The sequence below is a fragment of the Symsagittifera roscoffensis genome, chromosome 7 (genome assembly GCF_963678635.1).
Source record: "Symsagittifera roscoffensis chromosome 7, txSymRosc1.1, whole genome shotgun sequence".
NCBI lineage: Eukaryota > Metazoa > Xenacoelomorpha > Acoela > Convolutidae > Symsagittifera > Symsagittifera roscoffensis.
The window spans coordinates 52,093,648-52,118,656 of record NC_087068.1 but is presented as its reverse complement, the minus strand read 5'-3'; the positions used below and the strand labels follow the sequence as shown (position 1 = coordinate 52,118,656).

At 39.9% G+C, this 25,009-nt stretch overlaps 1 protein-coding gene across 2 annotated transcripts in view; it reads right to left on the bottom strand.

The window, feature by feature from the left end:
- The window catches only part of LOC134851356 (uncharacterized), a 303,739-nt gene that overhangs the window by 202,729 nt on the left and 76,001 nt on the right, over positions 1-25,009 (bottom strand). The gene's annotated exons all lie outside the window — the stretch shown is intronic.

The following is a 25,009-nucleotide window of genomic DNA, read 5'->3' as shown; positions in this document are numbered from 1 at the left end:
TCAGATTTTCTAGCGAAATAAGAATTTTAACCATTGATGCAGTTGTCTCAAATTGGGTTATTTTATCCAAAAATGGTCAATCGTAAATTGTTCTACAAATTCAAAGAGCGTTCAGGCTATTTTCTTTTCTTCGAAATTTTCGAATTGCCTATCAGCACAGATATTTCTAATTTGAAGATTCAGTAAATCCAGATAAACGCCGATATAATCTTGTATTAGAGTAAGCGATAGTCCATTTATGATGCTGGCGAAAGAACTTTTGCATTTTACGCCAACTACATTCCTTACTCTTCGCAACGCTAAGCAATCCGCAGCGAACGCAAACTTCAGTTTCAGAGCACAACATGAGCCATCCGGAAGTGTAATAGCAAAATAACGCTCAAGTTCCGATTTCAACCTACATAATCAAGTACCAACATGATTTTCCTTTTCCGATGAAAAAACTAGCAAGCGCTGTTTTTGCCATTCTTAATTTTGGGGGAAGTTGCGATATCCCTAGCCATATCGGGTACATTTGATGACCAGGACTTGAATTCATCAGAAGAAACAATCAGATCTAAACAGAGCTTTTTCGTGTTTACCGTTTTTGAAAGCTTGGAAGTGGGAAAATTGCTTTTATCAGTCTCAGGTCTGTTGGCGTATCTCCCGACTATTTCCTTCAAAATTTGACTACTTAAAAATTCATGTGTTTTCGCAATTTTCGTTGACCTCCGAACCCGATGTTAGGTCATCCAGTCGCTTCTGCGATCGTTTCAGGAGTTCAGAGGACAATAGCATTGTAGTTGGTTGTAGCAGAATCATGTTGAGAGGCAAATCAAGATCATTTCTTGCCGTGTCGGAAATTTTACAATGGTTAACAAACGAACGAATCAAAATTTCTACGTTGTTTTGTCCGCAGGATGACCCACTGAAGAGTAATTTTCCTACGCTTTTTAAACTCAGATTTTCTTACACAATGAAGTTGGATAATGTAGAACAGAAGGAAAGATCAGAAGGTAAATCAGGCTGAAGTGCATCTGGAAAAGGAGAGCTACTTATTTGTCGATGAGAATTCATTAGACATAGCGGAACTTCCGATAATAAATCATCAACCTTCCTAGCTTCAAGTTCTGTTCCACCAATTGGTCATCATTTCCATTTACAGGCGACTTACAACTCATTCAAGATGTTTCACTTCTGGACTTCTTTCATTAGGTTTAAGTTTGGTGAGGTATAAGCTATGTAATCTATGTAGTCAAAGTCTATGCTTAATCGCTAACTGAGAATAGAAATACGAAGAGTTAGAGAGCAACTTAATTTCAGTTGATAAAGTTAAGTCTGATTCGAATCTGACCTCGAAATCATGAGAGAGACAGAGACTCATAAATAACTATTGAATATGGTGTTAGGTTTAATAGGTACTTAATTTAGATCAGACTTCTATATGGTTAAGTTTACATAATGTTACATAAGTATATATGGTTAGCATTTAGGATGAGAACAAACTATGTATTGTTTTAGGTAGACGGAGTTCTAGTATATCCGTATGGATAACAGTTCTAATCGGTATCTAATATATCCGTATGGATAACATTCCCCCTATTTCTTATATATGATGAACACATCATATATCCTCTGTGTCTTCAGTAGCGTCCTTGTTTGGTGGAATGGAAGATTTGGGGGCGTTTGTATCCGATGATATCTGCGATATCTGTTGGGCGTTCATTTCCGATGATGTCTGCGGTATCTGTTTGGTGATCGGTTCGTTGTTTTTCTCATCCTTCGCTTGTTTACTGAGACGTTTAGAGCGTTCTTGTACTTCATATTCCCTTTGGAAAGTCATCGAGTTTTTGGGTGGAGAGATGGATTTAAGAATTTTCATTGCGTCGTTAAAGCTGTCAATGAAGGATTTGTCTGGTGAGCATGACGTTCCGGTTGGTCTGTCGATGACGTAACGTGAGCTAATTGCTCGTTGTAGGGGACTATTTGGAGCACTGCGTTGAGCTGACGTATTTAAATCTGACGCGAATTTTGTTCTCGGGCTACTCTGTGGTGACGACGTGTGTGTGGATATTTTTGTTGGTGTGTGTAGTGTATCTCTAGGCTCGGATACATCTTCAATTGGGCCGCCTGTTCCTCCACTGGTTTCTCTAACCCTTAGCTGCTCTGGTGTTTTGTCAGTTGATTGGCACGGTGTTTTGTCAGTTGAGTCAATTTCGATACATTCTATATCGGTTGAGGACTCTTGGATAGTGCCTGCTTGGCCAGTTGGTTCCCTTTTATCCTGTTGTACTGTTATGAGACATACTTCGTTATCTGAAGTGCTTCCGGTGATTTTGTTAATCGGAATTGCATTTCCGAATTTGAGGGCAAGGGCGCTTGTTTTGGTCCTTGTGGTTCTACGGCTTGGAATTGCTGCTTGTGGTTTGGTACTGTTATTTGTATCTTGTGGCGGCGTAATTTTTCGGTCCAGCTTTTTGGCTGGGGGCATTTTTGGTGATTGTCTCATGTCTTGAATTATTGAGTCGTCCGATGAAATAGAAATTGATGTGTCACAGTCAAATTCTATGTCCTTGTTTTCCTTGCGTACTTTATTGGGGCTGCCTTTTCCTTTTCGGCTTGGCGACTTGAGATTTTTCGTAGTAGTTGGTTGGTTTTTTACCGTCGGGGCTTTTGATGTTGTTGGGATTGTTCTATGAATCCGGTCGTGTCCTAGCTTCCTCCTGTTAGTTGTTTGTCGAATAAGTTCCTCGACATTCTTGGGCGGTTTTCGTTTTGGGCTCGTTGGTGTTGAGGTGTTACCCGCCGGATTCCCCGGTTCCACTGATTTTTTTTTGGGATCTTTGAGCCAGTTGGTTCACTTTGTTTAGCCTCTTTGTCTAAAATACGGGATTTTGCTCTTGGTAAATGTTTGTATGCTATGAAGTCCTTTAGCTGTGCCGGTCTACATTTACCGTACACCCGTGGATCTGGTACAAACGCTAGACCGTCGTGTCTTATTACCCTTGGTTGTTTTCCGTCTTCCCGGACCCATGCAGTGTGCGGGGAGTAATTAATTATTGAACCGTTTTCGATTACCTTGAATTGTGCCCCGAATACCCCAGGATTTTTTATTTTACGTGCTATGGTGCCCGATTTTCGTGCCACTTGTTCAATACGTTTTCCTAACCCCGGGTCTATGGTGTTCTGGGGTCCTTTAAATCGATCTTTTAGAAACACCAAGGGGGCTCTTTCTATTCTTTGTTTTTCTTGTTGCGTAAGCCAACGAATTGGTTTTCGTGTTCTAATATTTGCTATATCATGTTGTGGGTTTTCGGCGCGAAAAGACCGTTTAACTTTTTGTAAGTCATAGGGTATATTATTAAGTGGAAGGTGCGCACCTATTGGGAATTTTCGCAGCAGGGCTTGGTCGAACAGTTCATCCTCGTCTGTGTCCGACAGTGAGATTTGCTTCTTTTGCACTATGTCGCTCTGGCTATGTTTTGCTTGTCCTGGAGTTTTACTTCGAACCGCTTGTGAAGATGGTCGCGCTGGTTCACAGGATGGTTCGGGGAGATAGGTTTTCTTGTACACCACGCTGAGTTCGTCCTCGCTATTGTTGTCTCTATTCCAAATGGCCTCGGGCGTGAGGGCAGATTTTGTGAGTATCTTTTCATCTAGGCACGAAAGTTTTGTATTTTCCCATGAGAGATTAGAGATTTTAGGTGTAGTGCAAATATTAGTTAATGGTGTGTTTGGTTTACGCCCGTAGTGCGCTTCAAACGGTGTAATTTTTGTTGTTGCGTGTGGGGTAATGCGTAGTGTTTTGATTAGTTCCGCCACATCTGACGCTAGTTTGTACGGTGTGTTATTTTTATCGATTTTCATAATAGAGAGACGAGTTTTTAAAGTTCTAATTAGTCTTTCTACCATGCCCATTGAGCGATGGTCGTCCACTGGAGCAAATATTAGCTTAATGATTTTGCTTTTGCAATAGATCATAAATTTTTTAGCCCGAAACCCTTGAGCTTGATCACACCTGATATTCCTTGGTACCCCATGGTTGACAATATGTGTTTGCATAAATTTTATGATTGTATCTGCCTTGTTATTCGCTACTACTTTTGCGTATGGGAATCGCGAGAATCTATCTACCCCAACTAGAATGTACACGTCTTTGTTGTTTTCATCCGGTAGCGGTTCAGCGAAATCCAATTGGATTTCCTCGTTCGGTTCTACTACAGCGTCAAGGCTAGTGTAGTGTTTTTTACCGGATATTACCCGAAGATTTTTACCTTTAGTACGGCATTCCTTGCAATTCTGAGCTGCCGTTACTATGTCTCGATGGAGGTATGGGTACCAAATATGCTTGGCAGCCTCTAGCATACTGCCTTGTCCTGGGTGAGTTAGATGGATTGAATCTAAGATGATTTGTCTCAGCTGTTTCGGTATTACTACTCTGTCATCATAGAGTAGAATATTGTTTCGGACCGACAAACGGTCGCGCACGTTATAAAAGTAGGGTCCATAACAGGCTTTTATCTGCTCCCACTTCTGGTGTCGGATCATGTTGATCAGAGGCTGGAGGTTTCTGTCGCGTTTCGTGGCGGCCGCGATAAACTCCACGTCTAGTGCTTTACGTAGATTCTTTCGGAAGAGCGGTACATCTTCCTCCTCCATAGAGATGGCTTGGCACTCTGTTTGTTGATCTGGTGGGTCTGTCTGACATAATTGATCGGACTTTTTGTTGAACGTGAAACTATCTCTCGACGGAATTACCTGGTGTCTGACGTCGCTAAACGAGAGAGTTGATTGGCTCGGTTCTTCTGACATTTCATTGAACGATTCAAACTTAGTGGGTGGAATCGTTACAGTTGTTTGTTGGCCGCTGTGACATTTTCTCATTATTCTCTTAAAAGGGGGTAGTGACATTCCTGTCTGTAATTGGCGGTTCATCTTGTTGGCCACTGGAGCGGTAGATTGTGAGTTAAGATATGCTTGTTGATGTTGACGATTAAATGATTTTCCTTCTTTATGTAATTTTTCTATTGAGGTCTGGTTGCAAATGTTCGAATTCAACGGAGAGTAATTTGAAATATTTGGATCTGACGGAGAGTGATTTGAAATTTTTGAATCTGACGGAGAGTGACTGTTTGCTAGAGATTGATCATTAACAGTGAAATATGTTGCTTTTGTGTGCGAATTTGAACGAGTAGAGTTTTCGTTCCGGTCGAGCTGTAATGTGCGTTGAAATCCGTTTGGATTTTCGATCATTTCAATATTAGCTATGGTGCTGTCTTGAAATTCAAGGCAAGAAATGAAATCATCAATGAGTGCGACTACGAAATGTTCATCCCAATATGCGGGAGGTTGTGGTTTTCCTACCGGATGGCGCGAAATATAGTCTATTAAGCCCATTTTGCTGCCGGAAAGATGTTTGATGTCAAAATCAAATGGGATGAGACGGTCAATCCATCTAGTTAGGCGACTTTGATATGTTTTATTACTTTTATTGCTATTTAGGGCACTAACCAAAGCTTGGTGGTCAGTAATTAGTGTAAAGCGGCGGCCATACAAATAATATTTAAAATGGTCAATAGCCCATACTGCAGCTAGGAGTTCCAATTCATTTACTGAATATTTATTTTCACATGCGTTTAGGAATCTGGACGCGTATGCCACCGTAGCCCATCCGTCCGGAGTTTCTTGTTCGAGAGCAGCTCCGATACCCTCGCGACTTGCGTCGCAGATTATTCGGGTCTCCCGGTTACTCACGAAGTGTCGATTTTCTGTGATATTTCGCACCGCTGTCAGGATGGTCTGAAATGCCTCTTCATGTTTTTGTTCCCAAACGTAGTGAAATTTAGAAGAAGAAGATAAGAGTCGCCTCAATGGTGTACACAGTTGTGCCAAGTTTTGTATAAATTTATTCAGGTGATGGACCGAACCCATAAAACTTTTGAGTTGTTTGAAAGTTTTAGGGTGTTGTAGTTTTGTGATCGCATCAGTTTTCTTATGCATTGGTATTGTTCCGTATTCATTTATGATGAACCCCAGCCATTCGACTTCTATACAGCCGAATTTGCATTTATTTAGGGAAATCGCCATATTTTCTTGATCCAATTTGTCTAAGACCTTTTTCAGTTTGTCGATGTGTTGCTCTTTCGTTCCGTGGGATATAATTAATATATCATCTAGAAACGCGGAAGTATCCTTTCGTTGTTTAACGTTAGATCAATGGCTTTCTGGAATTCTGCGGGCATATCCGTGAGCCCGTAAAATCCTGTTTGGAACTGATAAGTTCCCGTCGCTTGCCCGCCAATTATACTAAAGTTACACTGCGTTTTAGTTTTTTCATCCAATTTCAATTGACTGTAGGCATATCGAAGGTCAATGGTAGAAAAATACGTTGTACCTGGTTTACCATTGCCCTCTTGAGCCGATTGGGCCACATTATCGAGAAGTACGTCGATGTTAGGCATCTGGTACTTGTTTTTATGTATCGCTTTGTTAATCTGTTTTGAGTTCATTGCTAGTTTTATTGAATGATCTTTCTTTACCGTTATTACGATTGGACTAATAAATTGTTTGTCGCTACAGCTATCGAGTTTCACGATATGGCCTTGGTCAATCAAGGATTTGAGTTCTTGTTCAACTTTTTCCTGAATGTGAATCGGAATTCTGCGTCCTTTTTGTTGCAGCGCCTTGAAGTCATGTAAGAATTTTGTATGAACTTCGTGGTTTTTTGAGCGTCCGATACGTGTGCACAACCCCGGGTATGCTGATTTAACCCAATTTGTGATGACCGTGTCCGATTGTTCTGATTCTGTTATGTAATTGATTGACTTACCAGTTGGTTTTTCTTGTTGAAGGTGAATGCCCAGTTGTGGTAGTAAATTTCTACCCAGGATGTTTGCCCGTTTATCGTCAACCACCACAAATGGCGCCGTGTTTATTGTCCACCCTCCTGATTCTATAGGGGCAATCAGCCTGCCGAACGCCGGGATTTTATAACCATTGTAGCAGACCATTCTGTTAGCCTCGTCGTTTTGGTTGAGTTGAATACGTCTGGCCCTTGACACTGTATTCTCTAATATGACCGCTGTTTTATTGTTTACAAATGACGTTGGAGATCCTGTATCTGCAATGAAAGTAATACTGTTATTACGAATTTTAACTCGAATGAGATGTCCTATTAAATCGTTCGTTGTTAGTTTTCCTGCCGTTTCTTCTTCGAAGTGTACAGCATTTACGCTGTTGTCCTCTGGGTGTATGAGTTCCCATCCCGGAACGACATCCCCTGCCTGGAGATAGTCAACATACGCCGCTATGTCTGTGTCCTGGATGTTTACTTCGGGATTTGTTTCTTCACTGATTGCATTAACGTTTGAGGAATTACAGAGTCTTGCGTAGTGTCCTCTTTTTGTGCTTTTATTACATATTTTGTCTTTTGCCGGACATTGTTGGAGGTGACCGGGTCCGAACGGATTACCGCACTTAAAACAGGATTGTTTTCTGTCTCTCTCTTGTCGTTGCGAGCTTCCCCGCTGTGGTTGTCCTCGACCTCTATTGTTTCCCCTTCTATTGTTACAGTAAGGGTCCCCTCCTCTTCTTTGAATGAACCCAACTGGTTCAGTCTTTATGCCCGTTTGTTGAGAAGGATTTGTCGATGATCCCTGCTTGCGTATTTGAATTTGATTTTCCAACCCTTTTTCCCTGCGTATTGCGTATTCAAACGCTTGCTCCGGGGTTTTGGTCTCGGCTAGTAGATCTTTTTGTACTTCATCATTTGTCATATTTGCTGTGAATAAGTCTCGGATAATTTCCGTTTCTAACGTGTTATTGTTGCAATTAGGACATTTGAAGTTTCCATTAATGACCAATTCCGTGAGACCACAGTGGAACTGTTCCAGCGTTTCTGTTTTGTTCTGCTTCCTTGTCAATGCCTCGTATCTGTCAAATGTAACAGTACGGTCTTTAATGAAGAGGTGCTCTAATCTATTCCAGAATGCTCTCGTTGATATTTCTTGTGTTTTTAGGTCTGGGTAATGTTGGTTCAGACGTCTTTGTCCTTCGTTTCCAAGGCTGAGATAAATATAGCTCCTGACTTTTATGTCGGCTTCCTCCCATGGTATTCCATGCACGGTGGGTCCCAGGTTGTCCAATTGGGCACATTGGTTATCCCATTGTATCTTTTTCTCTTGGTTACGAATGTTTCTGTCCCTGGTTTGTGATTGAGTTTCCCCTTCTATAGGAAGTTCATAACCGGGTTCTTGCGGTTTTCTCACTGCGGGTGGGTCTCGTAATAGCTTTTGTAGGTTTATGCCATCTTTTGCGACAATCCCTAAGTAGAGTTGCTGATTCCATTTCTCCCACTCCGTTGGAGGTTCCGCCGAGGCTTTTTGCCAGAATGGGGCGATACCTAGTGGGTTTTTTGTTGTGAGTGCTGGCTGCGCCATGTTATACCCTCAGCCGTTAGGTGAGGTATAAGCTATGTAATCTATGTAGTCAAAGTCTATGCTTAATCGCTAACTGAGAATAGAAATACGAAGAGTTAGAGAGCAACTTAAATTCAGTTGATAAAGTTAAGTCTGATTCGAATCTGACCTCGAAATCATGAGAGAGACAGAGACTCATAAATAACTATTGAATATGGTGTTAGTTTTAATAGGTACTTAATTTAGATCAGACTTCTATATGGTTAAGTTTACATAATGTTACATAAGTATATATGGTTAGCATTTAGGATGAGAACAATCTATGTATTGTTTTAGGTAGACGGAGTTCTAGTATATCCGTATGGATAACAGTTCTAATCGGTATCTAATATATCCATATGGATAACATACAGGCGACTTACAACTCATTCAAGTTGTTTCACTTCTGGACTTCTTTCATTAGGTTTCCGATAAGGATTAGGTCTTTGGTTTCTGATAAGTGAACTGCGTCGCTTACAAAATCATGTGAACCAAAAAACTCCCCGTATTCCTCCATTTTTTGTTTTACTGGCATCCGGATGCATTTTTGAAGTAGAGCACGGCAAAGTTACGTGGTTTGGAGTTGTTGAAATTGGATTCGAGTTTTCGCATTTGATTGCACCTTTTGATACGCCTGTTCTATGAATTTCAGGCAGAAGTGTTTCGCCAGTTTTAGAAGCACAAGTTAAGCAATGACATTCACATTTGTCGAAAAACTCGGGCCCATATTTTACAAAAATCTCTTGACCGGGGCGTATTTTTCTCCGAGTCCTAAAACTTACTACGGAATTGTCCAGACTAGAAAGGTCATACTCACCTTTTGATGACCTCATCGCCTTCAGATATAAGAAAATAGCCACCGTAACTGTCATATTGTCTTGAAAACTTAGACGAAATAACTTCATATGCGTTTAGCAATTCTTCGTAACAGTTCTATGAGCCGTTCTCATTAATGTGTTTTTTTGAAGAGGCGATCTGACATAAGCCTTGACGTTACAATTCTTGCAGACCTACCAGCCGTTTCAACAAGATCTCGTACAATATGCCCGTCCACTAAACTTTCCGCCAATCACGAGATCGATCCAACAAATTTGGCATTTTTGCATGCTAAAAGACAGTCTTCTTGTTCACTCGATTGGAAAATCAGAACCGACTTTTCTCACCCGGTCAATCGGGGGAAAATTGGTCCCATCGACCTCTTCAGTTTTGAATAAACCTAACATTCGAGCTTAAAAAAACTACCTCAAACTCGCAAATTGCCTTGTTTTCCTAAATGTCTCTATGAAATATTGCGCTTTCTTAGAAACGCTGAGTAGAAAACTTAACTCTAAGTGACACAGAGCGTATATTTATCTAATCATCGACAACGCTGTTATAAAATTGGAACACTATCAAACATTAAATAGGAAAACTATTTTCATATTAAATGAAATTGTTTGAGGAAATAATTGAGTTTCTGTAGAACAAGAAAATTATTTCGTGGATAATTACGGTTAGATTAACAAAACAACTAACCATTTAAACCTATCTACCCCATGATTTTATTTCTAATAGTTGCTTGTTGTGGTTTTTCGAAGGTATGTGTGCCTGAGAGAAGTTCCCTCATTTTGGCTTATCCGGACGCTTGATCTTGCTAGAGCAACTTCAGCAATGGTCTTTTCATTTTTCCTCTTTTTATCAATGAGCTCATTTCCTCTGCGATTGGAACTCTGTTTAGCCAGCTCGTAAGCCTGGAGAGATGTTAGCATATTTCTTTTTGGCTGCCTCTAAACAAAAAAAGGAAAAGCTTGCAGATGAGCTTCCTCTTGGTTAGGAAAAAAGTTGTGATGTAAAAAGTTTCAAAGATCACACATAAATCAAAAACTGCCACTACGAACCTTCCCAAATATATTTTCGCTCTGAGTCGGAACGCGATCTACAGTGTTATCCAGCTAATTCTTAGGCGAGATCATATGAGTCATGTTTTCTTCATCTGACCACAGTTTAACCCACTTTTCGTCCGTACTTTCTAATAGCGTTCAATGACACCATGTTTATATTGTTGAAATTAACTTGGTTCGGGTTTTCAGCCGTCGCAGCTGGTTTTGCGGCTGAAACGTCAGCAAGCGGGCCTAAGTTTAATTTTTAATCACTCAACAGGTAGTGAGATTTTCAAAAAATAAATTTGTTATTCTCTCCTTACCGGCTTTGGATGCAGTTCTGAATTCGGACGCTTTCATCTACGTGCCTTTTCATGACCGTTCCGAAATTTTGAGCAACTATTTCCATTTTCCATGTTTTCAGCAGCATTATTCATGCGAGCGCTTGATTTATCCCTGCTCTCTGCCGACTCATACTTTTGCAAAGCGGATTGGTTCATAATTTCAGCACTGGACATTTTTTTTCTCAGATTTCAGGAATTTTTGAAAACAAAATTATCATGATTCAAATCGCTGATTTAATTTCAAAACAATTGTTAGTCGATAAGACTAACTTGAAATTCCAAAACTGCAGATGCCGAAGAAAACCCTGGCTCAGATGAAGGCGCGTTTTTCAATGGGGGTGTTGGTTCGTCCAGGTAATGAGATCCAAAATCTGATGTTTGCAGCAAATTAGCTCGTTTTCATCCATTAGCCTGACACTCAGTCTTTCTTTTTTGTTTAGATTGTTCTCTCGACCAAGCCACACCCTCGGTGATCTCCCACCGGACAGAATTGTTTTTGTTCTATATTGTTCTCAGTGCAAAATTTTTTCATTGCTTCCCTTTAAATCCGGAGAATTGATCGGTTTTGATTGACTCGGCAATACCATGCGTGTCAATGTAAGGGCGTAGAAAATTAATTAACGAGTCTTACCGCGGATTTTGTAATTTTAACCGACGGGAATTTCGAGTATCTGTCTATTGCCACTACATTTATATATATATATATTTTTCCTTATGGTCTGCTAATGGCCCTGCGTAATCGAGTTGAACTAACTGACCCGGCTGCGTTAGCAAGGGTACAGGCTTAGATAAATTTTAGGAATGTAATACTTAGCATTCTTACCATATCTGGTGCAATCTCTGCATTCTTCTGCTAAGTTTAAGATGTCATTATTTATGTGGGGCCACCACAAATAGTTGGAGACATCCCTGACCAGGATGTCCTCGGTGTGCCCCTCCCTTTGATAGAGTACTAAGCTACTCCAATCGACAGGTATTTAGCCTACGGACCTTTGAGGAGTTGGCATAAAGGAAAGTCAGACCCGCGATTAGGGACGATCTCGGCTGGAAGTATTTCGGGCTTGAGAGCTTCCAGTCTCTCTTCCACGTACAGGCTGCTGACGGCGGTACGACCAGACATTCTTCTGCAAACTGATTCTGTACACTCTTCAACACAGTGTACTTCCTTGGACATTTGGGGCACTGATAGCTGCCTGGCGCATTGCGGGTAGTATCTGATCCTCTGCAACCGCCTCTTGATCTCGTTCTCTTTCTCCTTGATCTCGTTCGTCTTGATCTCGTTCGTCTTGGTCGATTCGGTGAATCTGATCTTCAAGAAGATCCTCACTGTCATCGTTTCCAACAACATCAGTGCTTTTGATCAAAGTGCACTGAGGGTGAGCCAGGGCAACATGGCTCTTCAACCATCCAAGCGTCTTGTACTGCTTCTTGCACCTCGCAGCTGGACAGTTGTAGTTATCTTTCGGGATTATTGAGATAAAGGGGGTCATCTGGAGATTGTCTTGTTCTTCCAGTGCCTCATGGTCCCTTCTCGGATGCCTTAGCATCTCTTGTCTTTCAGCAAAATTTAAAGAGCAGCTCCCCGCTTCACAGGGTACAGTTTGAGGGCGCGAGCCGACCATCCTTTGAGTACTCTGGTCGACCTCGTTGTTATACTTGAGTGGTTTCGGATCTTTTATCCACTCTTCTTTCCTGATGATCCCAAGTCTTTCTAGATCTAAATCGAAGGTTCGCAACGAGTCCTTTGCATACACCTTGCATTTCACAGCTTGAGATTTGACAGCATCTACTTTGAGCTTCACAATTGAGGCCCAAAGATTAGCCCTTTTTACCGCTAACTCCACTTCTATATTCCTTAACGGTACTTTCTCTGCAATTTCGACATTTGTGCAGGTTCTCTTGCTGTCTAGTTTCAGGATCATTCTTCTGGCCTTGTTTAGCACAGCGGTTAACTTTCCGAAGTCGACTTTTCTAATTACAGCTGTCTCCAGGCCATACAGTAGAGTGGGCTTGATAGAGGTCTCTACTAACTTTACTTTCGTTCTGACTCTCAATGCGCTGCTTGTTAGTGCTGGTCTCATTTTTTACAATCGCGGTCCGTGCTTTCCTGCAGTTGTTGGAAACTGCGTCACTGATTTCTCCTTCAACGTTCAAAGGCCTTCCAAGATAATTAAAGGATCTCACCTTTTTTATTTTTGCACCATTAAGGATGATATCACTCGGGCCATCACTATTGACCACCATTACTTCAGTCTTTCTGAGTGAAATCTCCATCCCTGCCCTCTGGACTTCCCGATTAAATGCATCCAGACTTTATGGGCATCTGCAGGTGATTCAGAGATCAGAACTAAATCATCCGCGTATGCAAGGTGATTCAGATCCGAACTCTATTTGAGCACTTTCTTGCACACGTCATCAAACACCAGATTGAAGAGTGTGGGGCCGACTACACACCCTTGTCTCACTCCTCTTCCTGGAACAAACTTATTTTGTTTGTCAATCTCCCGCTCTGCCTCATCATGAAGATCCCAAATTAATCTCTTGAGAGGGTTTGCTACACTCCGATCTTTGAGAACATTGAACAGTGTTGTCCTGTCCACTGAGTCAAAAGCTTTAACCAAATCAATGAAGATTAGTACTAGCTTTTTCCTCGAGTCACGAGCTTTTTGGATCCTTCTTTTTACGGTCCATATCACTTGCAGCGTGCTCCTGCCTGTTCTGAAACCGAATTGCAGGTCATCTAGTGTTTGGTCCATACTTCTTTCGATTCGATTTTTCAATATTTTACAAAATACTTTTCCTTCAGCGTCTAGCAGAAAAATCGATCGATAGTTAGATGGTAGAGTTTTTTCACCCTTTTTGAACAGGCTAATAACTTTTGCGTCCTTAAACGCTTTTGGGGTATCCGATGTTCCTTCCCAAAAGTTATTGAAGCTTGCATTGATTACAGGAACCAATTGATGACCTTTGCCCGATGACCTTGAGTTAATAGCAAACTTCGTTTCTGCTCGTGTAGGAGGATTGAGCATCTCGTATGGCGTCTCCTCTAGTATCTGACCTTTGAGTTTGACATGCATGGCTTTTCTCTCTTTGAAGAGTTCTTCGTAATGCAGTTTAATCTGCATGTTGCTTGGCCCGATTGATTTCCTGGCTCTGTCAAACCAGGTGATGCGGTAGGTTCTGAGTGTCTCTTTCAGCATTCTGTAAGCCTGTCTCACTGAGTTTTCAGTCGACAGATCTTCATAACGATGAAGACCCGCCTCATCCGCCCGGACCTTGCACTCTTTCGTGATGAGTTTTACCTCCCGATTGAGTGCCATGAGCCTACTTTTCAGGTCCTAGTTCAGTCACTTTCTGAGAAGGGTCGCTCAGAAAGTGACTCGAACTAGGGACAAAACCCTTCTCAGAAAGTGACTCGGGTCAGATCATTCTCAGAAAAGGACTGAACAGGCTCAGAAAGTGACTTTGGAAATTTAGATTTAGGGCTAGGGCTAACTAGAAGCTCACAAAGTGACTCGGGTCTCATTTTTCCCAAAAAGGGTTTAAAATCCCCAAATTGGGCAAAAATAGCCGTGAAACCTTAGGGTTAGCCCAAAAACATCCCAAATCACCGGAAAATATAAAAACGCAAGAAGTTGGCCCAAAATTGTGCAAAAAAAGGCCTAAAACTGTCAAATTTGCTTCTATCCCCAAAAACCTCTAGAAATGACTTCTAAATCCAAAAATCCCCAAAAGTGACCGAAAGTGATTAGTACTAGCTTTTTCCTCGAGTCACGAGCTTTTTGGATCCTTCTTTTTAAGGTCCATATCGCTTGCAGCGTGCTCCTGCCTGTTCTGAAACCGAATTGCAGGTCATCTAGTGTTTGGTCCGTACTTCTTTCGATTCGATTTTTCAATATTTTACAAAATACTTTTCCTTCAGCGTCTAGCAGAAAAATCGATCGATAGTTAGATGGTAGAGTTTTTTCACCCTTCTTGAACAGGCTAATAACTTTTGCGTCCTTAAACGCTTTTGGGGTATCCGATGTTCCTTCCCAAAAGTTATTGAAGCTTGCATTGATTACAGGAACCAATTGATGACCTTTGCCCGATGACCTTGAGTTAATAGCAAACTTCGTTTCTGCTCGTGTAGGAGGATTGAGCATCTCGTATGGCGTCTCCTCTAGTATCTGACCTTTGAGTTTGACATCCATGGCTTTTCTCTCTTTGAAGAGTTCTTCGTAATGCAGTTTAATCTGCATGTTGCTTGGCCCGATTGATTTCCTGGCTCTGTCAAACCAGGTGATGTGGTAGGTTCTGATTGTCTCTTTCAGCATTCTGTAAGCCTCTCTCACTGAGTTTTCAGTCGACAGATCTTCATAACGATGAAGACCCGCCTCATCCGCCCGGACCTTGCACTCTTTCGTGATGAGTTTTACCTCCCGATTGAGTGCCATGAGCCTACTTTTCAGGTCCTAGTTCAGTCACTTTCTGAGAAGGGTCGCTCAGAAAGTGACTCGAACTAGGGACAAAACCCTTCTCAGAAAGTGACTCGGGTCAGACCATTCTCAGAAAAGGACTGAACAGGCTCAGAAAGTGACTTTGGAAATTTAGATTTAGGGTTAGGGCTAACTAGAAGCTCACAAAGTGACTCGGGTCTCATTTTCCCCAAAAACGGTTTAAAATCCCCAAATTGGGCAAAAATAGCCGTGAAACCTTAGGGTTAGCCCAAAAACATCCCAAATCACCGGAAAACATAAAAACGCAAGAAGTTGGCCCAAAATTGTGCAAAAAAAGGCCTAAAACTGTCAAATTTGCTTCTATCCCCAAAAACCTCTAGAAATGACTTCTAAATCCAAAAATCTCCAAAAGTGACTGAAATATACCGAAACCGATGGGATTGACCCTAAAACGCAAAAAAACACAGAAAACCCAGAAACGCTTAAAAATGACCCAGAATCCTCCAAAAGTGATTAAAAACTGACAAAGTATATATACTCGTACATATTTATATATATATAAACCTAGCCCTAAAATATAAATATTTACATATAATTTATATACATATATAATTAAAACTGTACACACTTATATAAGTCTTCTTATTTATGCTCAGTCCGACTTAATCAATATATGGTCTTCAAATCTTTTTGTTTTTTTTTCAAGTAAAGGTTTTCTCTATGATTTTTTCTTTTTCAGAATTTTTTTGGTGCCTCTCAGTTCACCCTGAAGTTTTGCAGGACTATCCAGGACCGCCAACGGGGAGGCGGGCACCATCAATCCCAAAAAATTTTTTGGCTTTTTTTCTTTTTTTTTGTGAGAAAGCTTTCTCTTTTTTGGAACTTGAAGTTCTCATTTTTCTTTTTTTTTCGAAGCCAAGGCTTTCTTTTTTTTTAAACTATGTAAATGTAAAACGACAATAAACTGCAAAAGATGAATTGTAGACAACTAAGCCCCTCCTAGCACAACTAAGGCTTATGGAGGCACAAAGTCATAAACAACCCACCGATTACTCAACTAAGCCCCTCCTAGCACAACTAAGGCTTTTGGAGGCACAAAGTCAAGTGATCAAAATTAATATACGTCAACAACAACAATCAACTACAAAGGATGAATTGTAGACAACTAAGCCCCTCCTAGCACAACTAAGGCTTATGGAGGCACAAAGTCATAAACAACTCACCCGATCACTCAACTAAGCCCCTCCTAGCGCAACTAAGGCTTTTGGAGGCACAAAGTCGAGTGATCCAATCAACATACTGCACGAAAATGAGTTACTGTATTTGAGAACAATATGAAAAAAATTTAACAAGTTAATGCATCAAGTCGCGTGTTTTTTTTTGTGAGAAAACTTTTCTCTTTTTTTGGAACTTTAAGTTCTCATTTTTCTTTTTTTTTCGAAGCCAAGGCCCTCCTAGCACAACTAAGGCTTTGGAGGCACAAAGTCAAGTGATCAAAATCAATTTACCGCGAGAAAAAGAAAGACTGTGAATGATTTGTCAATATTTCTGAAACTCTGTCAATTTATAGAGCATTTGTTAGGTAACGTTTGACAGTAAATTTATCGGGATTTGTTCTATTTATAAATTAGTTAATGGTCTTGAAAAATTGCCAGAAAATCCAATTTTTAGAAAACTTGAAGAAAAATAAGAGTTCTAGAGAAACACTTTTGAATTTAATTTTTATGATTATATTTTTTCCGGCAGTATTTTGTCCTTGTCTTTCATAAAGGCTTTCTTTTTTTAAGTTATGACAACAAATGACACTAATAATACTTAAAAATTGAATCATAGTTTTACTTAATTACGGACAATTATAGTTTTCTTCCAAGTCTTTTCTCTTCTCAAGCTTCTAGTTTCTTGGTCACTTGCTTGAAGATGCTTTTCGCCGCATCTAAGTTGATCGGGAGGTTCTTATCCCGGAAACTTGCCGAAAAGTTGCCCCTCTTTTCCATAAATTCGATGTACAACGCTGCCAGCCTTTGGTTATCCTCCTCAGTTAGCGTGTACTTCTGGCGAGCATGTCTTTAATCTCTAGTTTTGATTAAATTGAGGATTAAATTCAGATTGTTTTTTCTTCTCACTGATATTTCTTGAGGTTTAGCTTCTGGAGCTTTTTTCGGTTATGCTGTTTATTAGATGGAACGAACATTTCATCTTCACTGTCTTCGTCTTCCTCACACTCTTCAATATTCACATCGCTTTCGCTGTCAAGCTCGCTCTCTGGTTGAACGATGTTCTCTTGGCTGTCTTATTCTTGAGCTTGCAATGGGGTCTGGGTTCAATGACCGAATTTTGCAAGGCTGGCTGGAAAACTGCGTGTAAACGGTTTTCGAAGGCTGGCATGGGAACTTGTGAAGATGAGCATTGCTGTAAAGTCATCTCTGTGTATTGACTCGCCATAGCAGCATTTCTCAGTTTGTCTACGTGCACTTCATAAAAGTTCTGAGCTGTTTCAGCTGAATGTCCAGTGTGTTTGTTCAATGCATCGCGGTGTAATGGATTGCAGATTTTTTCTTTGCAGTCGGATGCCATCAACTTGCGGTATTGGGTTGCATTGATTCTCAAATTTGGTAGTCCGTGCTGTTTCGGGCATTTACTACTCCAATACCTCATGTAGTTTTTCTGCGTCTCGTGAGTGTGCTTTTCAGCTACATTGAATGGAGCGAACAAGTAGACATGCTCTTTGTGCATCTGTTGCCTAACGCGAGCAAGTCGCTGGAATAGTATCATCTCCCGCTCCGTAAGAGCTTGAACTTTGATTCGCTCACAATAAAAGTTCTTATGTGTTTTTTCGAAGATTTTTTGTAAGGCAGCAATTCTCTCTCGTTCTCCGGGACCTTTCTTGATGTTTTCGAGGCCTCTGGGTGCCAGCTCTATAGCATACAGTTGGTGTGACTCAGAGTAATAATAGTTTTCCAGGAACTCAGTCCTGAACAGATTGACTGTTCCGGCTCTGGAATTGTTTCTGAGTATCATTATTCCCACTAAGTTTAAGGTTACAGTTCTGATATCTTCCTCAGCTAACTCAGTAGTGTCCTCCTTCAGAGTAAACTCCAAAAACTCCAACATTCTGTTCCTCATCAACAGAACGTCCTGAACTTGAGGTAGAGTGCTGGCATCAGCTTTCTGACTAATGTTCCGACGGCTCCTGTTCGGACGGTTCTCATGGTCCATCAGTTGCAGAATTTTCGATTTGAAGGCCTCGATATCAACTTTTTGCTGGAAGGATCAGATTTCATAGCACAAGAAGTGCTCAATGAAATTCTTCAAGTCTCTTAACATGTTGGTTACAGACTTTCCCGCTTGCACTTTCGGGTACATTGCGATCCATTCTTCGAGGCGCGAGACATTTGTCACTCCTCTTGTCGTAATTATTGCAGTTCTTATTCGGTTTATTTTCCCTCTCATATTCCCCTCGCTGAAAGTATTGCCTTTGCTGTTTACCATCTGGTTTTTCCTCATCTGTTCGTACTTTTTGAGCAATTTTCCGAAATTGGATGTCGTTTTATTCAGCCATTTATCTTTTTTTCCTCATCCTTTACCTGAGCTTGCTTCAGAATGGAGTCTGGAAGATCCCAGAGCGATTTTACTTTCTTCCACACCGGCTCATGAAACCTATCACTGTGACGAAACTTAGCATCGTGAATGGTCAAACATTTAGTACATAAAAAGCGCGATTTTGGCTTCCCTTTCAAGCACATAAGATGGCACTTTTGGAACATGTTTAGAACGTTTTTGTCTGTGATGTGATGGAAATTCTGAAAATGCCTTCGCAAGATTGCTCTGTTTTTAAAACTAACCATGCAAAATTCGCATTTGAAAGCTTTTTCCTTGGGCTCTGGTTCTGGCTCCGTGTTGTTTCGCTCTTCATTTTCTGATTCTGAAGAACTACTCTCCGTCTCACTGGGACAATAGTGGTGTCGCTCAGGCACGTAGTGAGGGTCAATAACTGATTCTGGCAGCTCGATACCATTATTCATTGGCTGTGGGTAGATGACTTCTTTAGTGTCTACATTGGCAGAGTACACAATGTATGACTTCCCCGCTATGCTAGCTTTTTGATGATCTTTCTCGATGTGTTTCTTCATATCGAAGTAGTTGAATGTTTTGGTGACAGCGTTACAATCGACGCAAGAAACAAAGTAATGTCTGCGTTTTCCGTTGACATCAATGGAAAATTCAAGATAACTGAATTTTGAGTGAAATAAGACACGAATGCAATTTTCCAACACGTACTTAACGTTTTACCCAGCAAAGCTCGACCGGAACGAAAAAGAATTTTGACCAAAAAAACCACCTCTGAGTTCCATTTTTGAGCTTCAGAGAGTCACTAAATTCATTTTTCCGGCACGAAGACGAAATTTTTATGCAAGGACAAGGTATACTTTGTAGAAAGATCTTTTTACGCGCCGAACCATGGAAAAAGTTGCAAGCAATAAAAACAATTTCAAAAAAGTTATTCAGGAAGAAACGTACCATTTTTCCAGAAAAACGCAATTTTCGACAATAAATCGGCTGATATCTTCTTTTTCCGGAAGAAAATGGGCTCATAATCGTTTTTCAAAGTCAGTCCAGAGCTAAGTTAACTCAGATAAGAAAACGAAAGTTTGAATTTTGTCGAAAAAATTAAGATTGATATCAAAAACTGGGGTAAAAAATTACCAAAAATGAGTGCTCAATTTGAGCATCAGAAAATCACTAAAAGCCACTGTTTCGAAGTGAGGACGTTCTCTAAACAAAAAGTTTACAAAGAATTAAGTTTTGCTGTGTTTGTGATAGAGCTTATAAATAAAAATCAAACGTCGGATATCGGTTCAGTTGTTGAGATATGGCTCTGTGGAGCTGCATTTTTTAAAAAAATTGCTGTATTCTACATATTGTTTCCCTATATTTTTTTCCACTAGCTTAAACGCCCGAATTTAATTTTTACGAACACTTGTTTGATGTCATTGATAAAGAAAATATCTCTTCGATATCTCAAACTGAGTGAAAAATTACGAAAAAAAACCATATTCTAAAAAAAATGACCAATTGTTGAGCATTTTGATTTCACCCTAAGAGAGCGAGAAAAAATCTATTTTTCGATATAAAGACAAAAATTTTCAGGAAATTTGACCAAGAAGCAATTTTAAATCAGGTTGCCAAAGAGCTTTTCTAGAAAATTTCGAGTTCATATTCGGTTTTAGTTGTTGAGATATGACTTCATGAAGGGGAACGTTGTAGAAAAAAAGGCAATTTCACAATTTTTTTAATCATAACGTTTTTTTTCACGTGCTAAAGCTCCCAATTTTTTTCTTTCAAAACTGTGTAATGATGTTATAGACTTAGAGAGAGTAATTTCAACATTAAAGAATTTAAAAAAATCCTGAAAAAATTTATTAAAAAAGTTGAAAAAAATCGATTTTTTTTTCGAGTTTGAGAACGTCCAACAAACTTTTTCATAAAACAAAATTTTCTTCATGATTTATTAAACAATGAGTGTTTGATATGAAAACAAAATATCAAAAAATCATTAAGATATCTCAAGTACTTTAGGATTTATAGTTCCTCAAAATTTGCAAAAAAAAATCGAAAACAGTCGAAAAGTGTCTTTTTTGCCACAATTTTGAAGACCTATAACTTTTTTTGTAATTAATGAAATTTGTTGACATTTTGTCAGAGACGGAACGAAGGTAAGATTAATTGTTGATATCAAAAGTTTTGGGATATCTCAAAGGGTCTCCTAGTTAGAGGTCCTCAAAAATTGCCAGCACTTCCATCTTTTGTGATTTTTGAGCAATTTTCAAGGCTTTTAACTTTTTTCTTATTTACGAATCTTGTTGAAACTGGGTCGTTTTATAAAAAATTTTCTGGGCAACACAAGACAAAAAAGTTGTTGGATGTATTTAAGATTTTACTTAACAAGGTGTCCTCAAAATCAGCCAAAAATTCCAAATTTGAGACCTTTTCCAATTTGAAGGCCTTCAACTTTACTTCTTATTTCTGAATTATGCTGAAACTTTGTCAAATCATAGAAGATATGCTAAGTAACGTTTGACTGTAATATTATTAGGAGTTGGTCTATTTATAATTTAGTTAGAGGTCCTCAAAAATTGCCAGAAAAAAAACACTGGGAGCTTAGATAACCAGAATGTCAAAAAGTTTTCTCTGGAAGTGTTTTTTTCTGGCAATTTTTGAGGACCTCTAACTAAATGATAAATAGACCAACTCCTAATAATATTACAGTCAAACTTTACTTAGCATATCTTCTATGATTTGACAAAGTTTCAGCATAATTCAGAAATAAGAAGTAAAGTTGAAGGCCTTCAAATTGGAAAAGGTCTCAAATTTGGAATTTTTGGCCGATTTTGAGGACACCTTGTTAAGTAAAATCTTAAATACATCCAACAACTTTTTTGTCTTGTGTTGCCCAGAAAATTTTTTATAAAACGACCCAGTTTCAACAAGATTCGTAAATAAGAAAAAAGTTAAAAGCCTTGAAAATTGCTCCCTGTCTCCTACTGTTGAGTCCACTTCGACTATTTAGATGTCGTATCGGTCGTTGTTCGTTCCGTTCCTTTGGTTAGGATCCGTAGTATAAGGTCTGTATCGATCATTTCTGAACTGGCTTCTAGCTCGAGCATAGTTCATGGCCGTGTCTATCTCCGCCCACTAAATCCTAGAAAGAGATCAATTTTGTTGATGTCGATTGGTTTGGGTCCGGAATGTCTTTCCACTTTCTCCAGGCGCTTTTCGCTACACGGCCATCCTGAGAACCGATCCTGAACTCTCCGAGTCTCTTGATTGTCATGGTTTTCTGTAACGTCGTCTACGTGACTTCCTTCTCTGTTATATCTCTCCGCTGGCCTCGTTGCTCACTTCTCCGGTCGTTAGTCCGCACTATTTTTCTAGATTTGTCCTTTTTCATACTGATATTCTTTTTTTCTGAATTTTGAATTATAAAGCTGACTGACTGTTTCACTCAGGAGATTTTGCATAACTTAATTTTGGCAGTTTTGAGAGTCATAAATTTCGAACGTTTTCGTTCAGGTGGAGTTGTGTTCGTTGTGGAACAATTTGTTTGCTATGGCAATCGTACGATGACTTTTTATGTCGTTTTTTTTTATTTCGACTTCTAGATTGTTTTCGTTCCGGGTGAGCTCCGCCTCATCTTTTAATCGACTGCTTAAACAGCCGAGCGCTGTGTTACAACTTTCTATTGACGTAACTACGAATTTTTCATCTAGCTTATCAGTGGAATACTTGTTTTCTGAGGTATTAAAATAACGTGAGGCAAATGCAATGGGGATCCATTCTCCATCCCTAGATTTTGTTCCAGGGTTGCTCTTAAGATATGATGGCTGGCGTCGCACTTTGTACACATGTCTTTTGGAGAGTCATAATAATTCATCTTTGCGACCGCTTTTTTTCAAATATATCTGAATGTTGTTCCCCCATGCAGTTTTTTTACCGGTAACTTTTTTTGTTTCTTCTTTTCGTTTTTTTTTTTCATTTAACAACGATCTGAGTTTGTCTGTTAAAATTGCTGTACTTGGAATATACTTAGTAAGGTGGTTAATGCTTCCTATGAACGACCTAAGTTTTTTCAGGGACCTGTGGGATTTAACTCTAATTTGCCTCCGTTTTTGTTACTTTCGGTATGACGCCGCTTTCCGATAGATGGTGTCAGAGCCAGTCTACCTGGTTTTTGAAAAACTCGCAATAAAAAATTTTTAGCGCCAGATTTCCTTCATCCAATTTTTTCAATACATTCGAAAGTTCCATCGAAACTTGTGAGGAACCTTAAGGTCCCTGTTGCGTGCCCCCCCCCCCGACAAAATTTTTTTTACATTCATCCGCTGTTTTTGCAGTCAATCAGAATTGACAGTACGCGTAATTCAAGTCTATTACTGTGGAGTTAAACTTGACCGCTGCATTGGTAGTTACAATTTGGCTCACCCCATTTAGTAATTCATCTATGTTGGGCATTTGATACTTGTTTTTAAATAGTTGTCTATTGCTTGGTTTTGCTTTTAAATAGTTGTGTATTGATTGGTTTTGCGTCTAGTGCAAGCTTAAGTCAAGTTGTTTTTGTCTTGGAGGTGAATTGGTATCCGCCTACCCTTTTCTTGAATTGGGCAAAGTAGGTATTTGAACTTTGTGTTTACTTCATTGTTTTTTGATTCCTCTAGCCGATCAAATAAATTTTCTGGCTGCTCGCACAGTAGCACGACAAACCTCGACTTTTTTGGGAGCTGGTTTCAAGGTAGTGTTGATTCCCACCCTGCTTTGGAGATGCAGTCCCAAAATACATTGAGGGCGTCTCTCTAATCAGAAGTGATGCATCTGGCGCTTCCCACCCCGTTGAACGAATGTTTACATGAGTGCTCCAAGAATCAAAATCAGATGCTTATTATAATCAACTAACTGTGCAGACAGGTTTAACTGCTCTGTTGGTAAAATGATGGCTTTCTCTGAAGTTTCCAAGATTTCTTTCGCAGTAGCCCAATTAAGGAAGGATACTGGACTGTCTGTATCTATTGTCATTTTGAAAATTTGTTCTGACTGTGGACTTCTTGGTATGTCAATCTTTTTGATACTTAGGTAGTCCTGTTTCTCCTTTTATATCGCTTCTTTAATTGCCAATCTGTTTTGGACGTTTTGTTCAATCTGGATTAATGATCGATTGGTTTTCTATCGACATGATTTCAATTTCATTACAGTAGTCAAAATTCTGTGTGAGGTTGCACTCCACTTCAGAGCTATCTCCATCCTCAGGCACTTCGCTTACCTGTTTAGAACGAAACGTTTTCGCGAAGTGGTTTGGTTACGCGCAGATTTTACACGTTTTCCCAATCGCCGGGCAGTTTTTTGAATGACCTTCGTTAAATGTTCTGCCGCACGTATTGCAGGGTCGTTTCTAGTTTGTAGCTCGTCAATTGTTTCTACCTGACTGTTGTTTTCTTTTATACTGCTCCTTGCCTTGTTGCCTGCTGTTCTGGTTTTTTTTATCCACTGTCATAATAGGTTCTGGTCTTTTTTCTAATTTGTAAACCAGATGACTGAGTTGCGTTTGCAGTATTGGCATTTGTCCTCTGGAATGCATGTGTTGTCTGATTGCTTTCTTCAAATTTTTAGCGCTCTTCTCAACATTTCGTCGGGAGATAGGGCCGTAGCATCTCCTCCCGTTCGTGGTTTTTGTGGTCTTAGTGCTGGCTCGTCTATGACCAGTTTCGGATCTTGTAATAATTTTTCAGGATCCATATTTTCTTTCACCGTCACTGTCATGATAAATTGATCGAACCAAATCTTAAACTTACATGGCGGAATGAGCTGGCTGTGGTCTAGAATACGGGAATTCCATGTGGGTTCGGTTGTCTTTAGACAAGAATCCTGCTGGCTGCGCCATGTGATAACTATTGCAAGTTCTGGTAACTCAGTTATGTAAAACTAGTGTTTCATAAGAGGTGAGTTTTGACTGGTCTTGAGGAAGTCTTTCAGCTCAGTTCTACTATGGCAGAACTGAACTCGCAGTTCTTCTCTTCTAGATCGGCGCAAATGGCCTTTACAATGACAGTATCCATATTATATAAATAGATAACATCAAGGTTTCTGCAACCGCAGTACCACAGGTCACTACATACCCATTTTTAGTCGAAATGGTTGCAACATACCATTTTTGGCTCGCGCAAAGTCACAATCTATCCATTTTCCTTCGCAAGGCTCTCAACGTATCTGTTATGAGTCGTGATGGTCGCAATATACCCAGTTTTAGTTGCAATGCTCGCAACATATTTTTTTGGGTCGCGACTTATATTTTTTGGGTCGCTCTTAACTTCTTCGGTCGCGCGTTATTGTATTTCAGTTTTGTATTTCACGATCGTTATGACGATCGTTTTAAGTTCAACGCG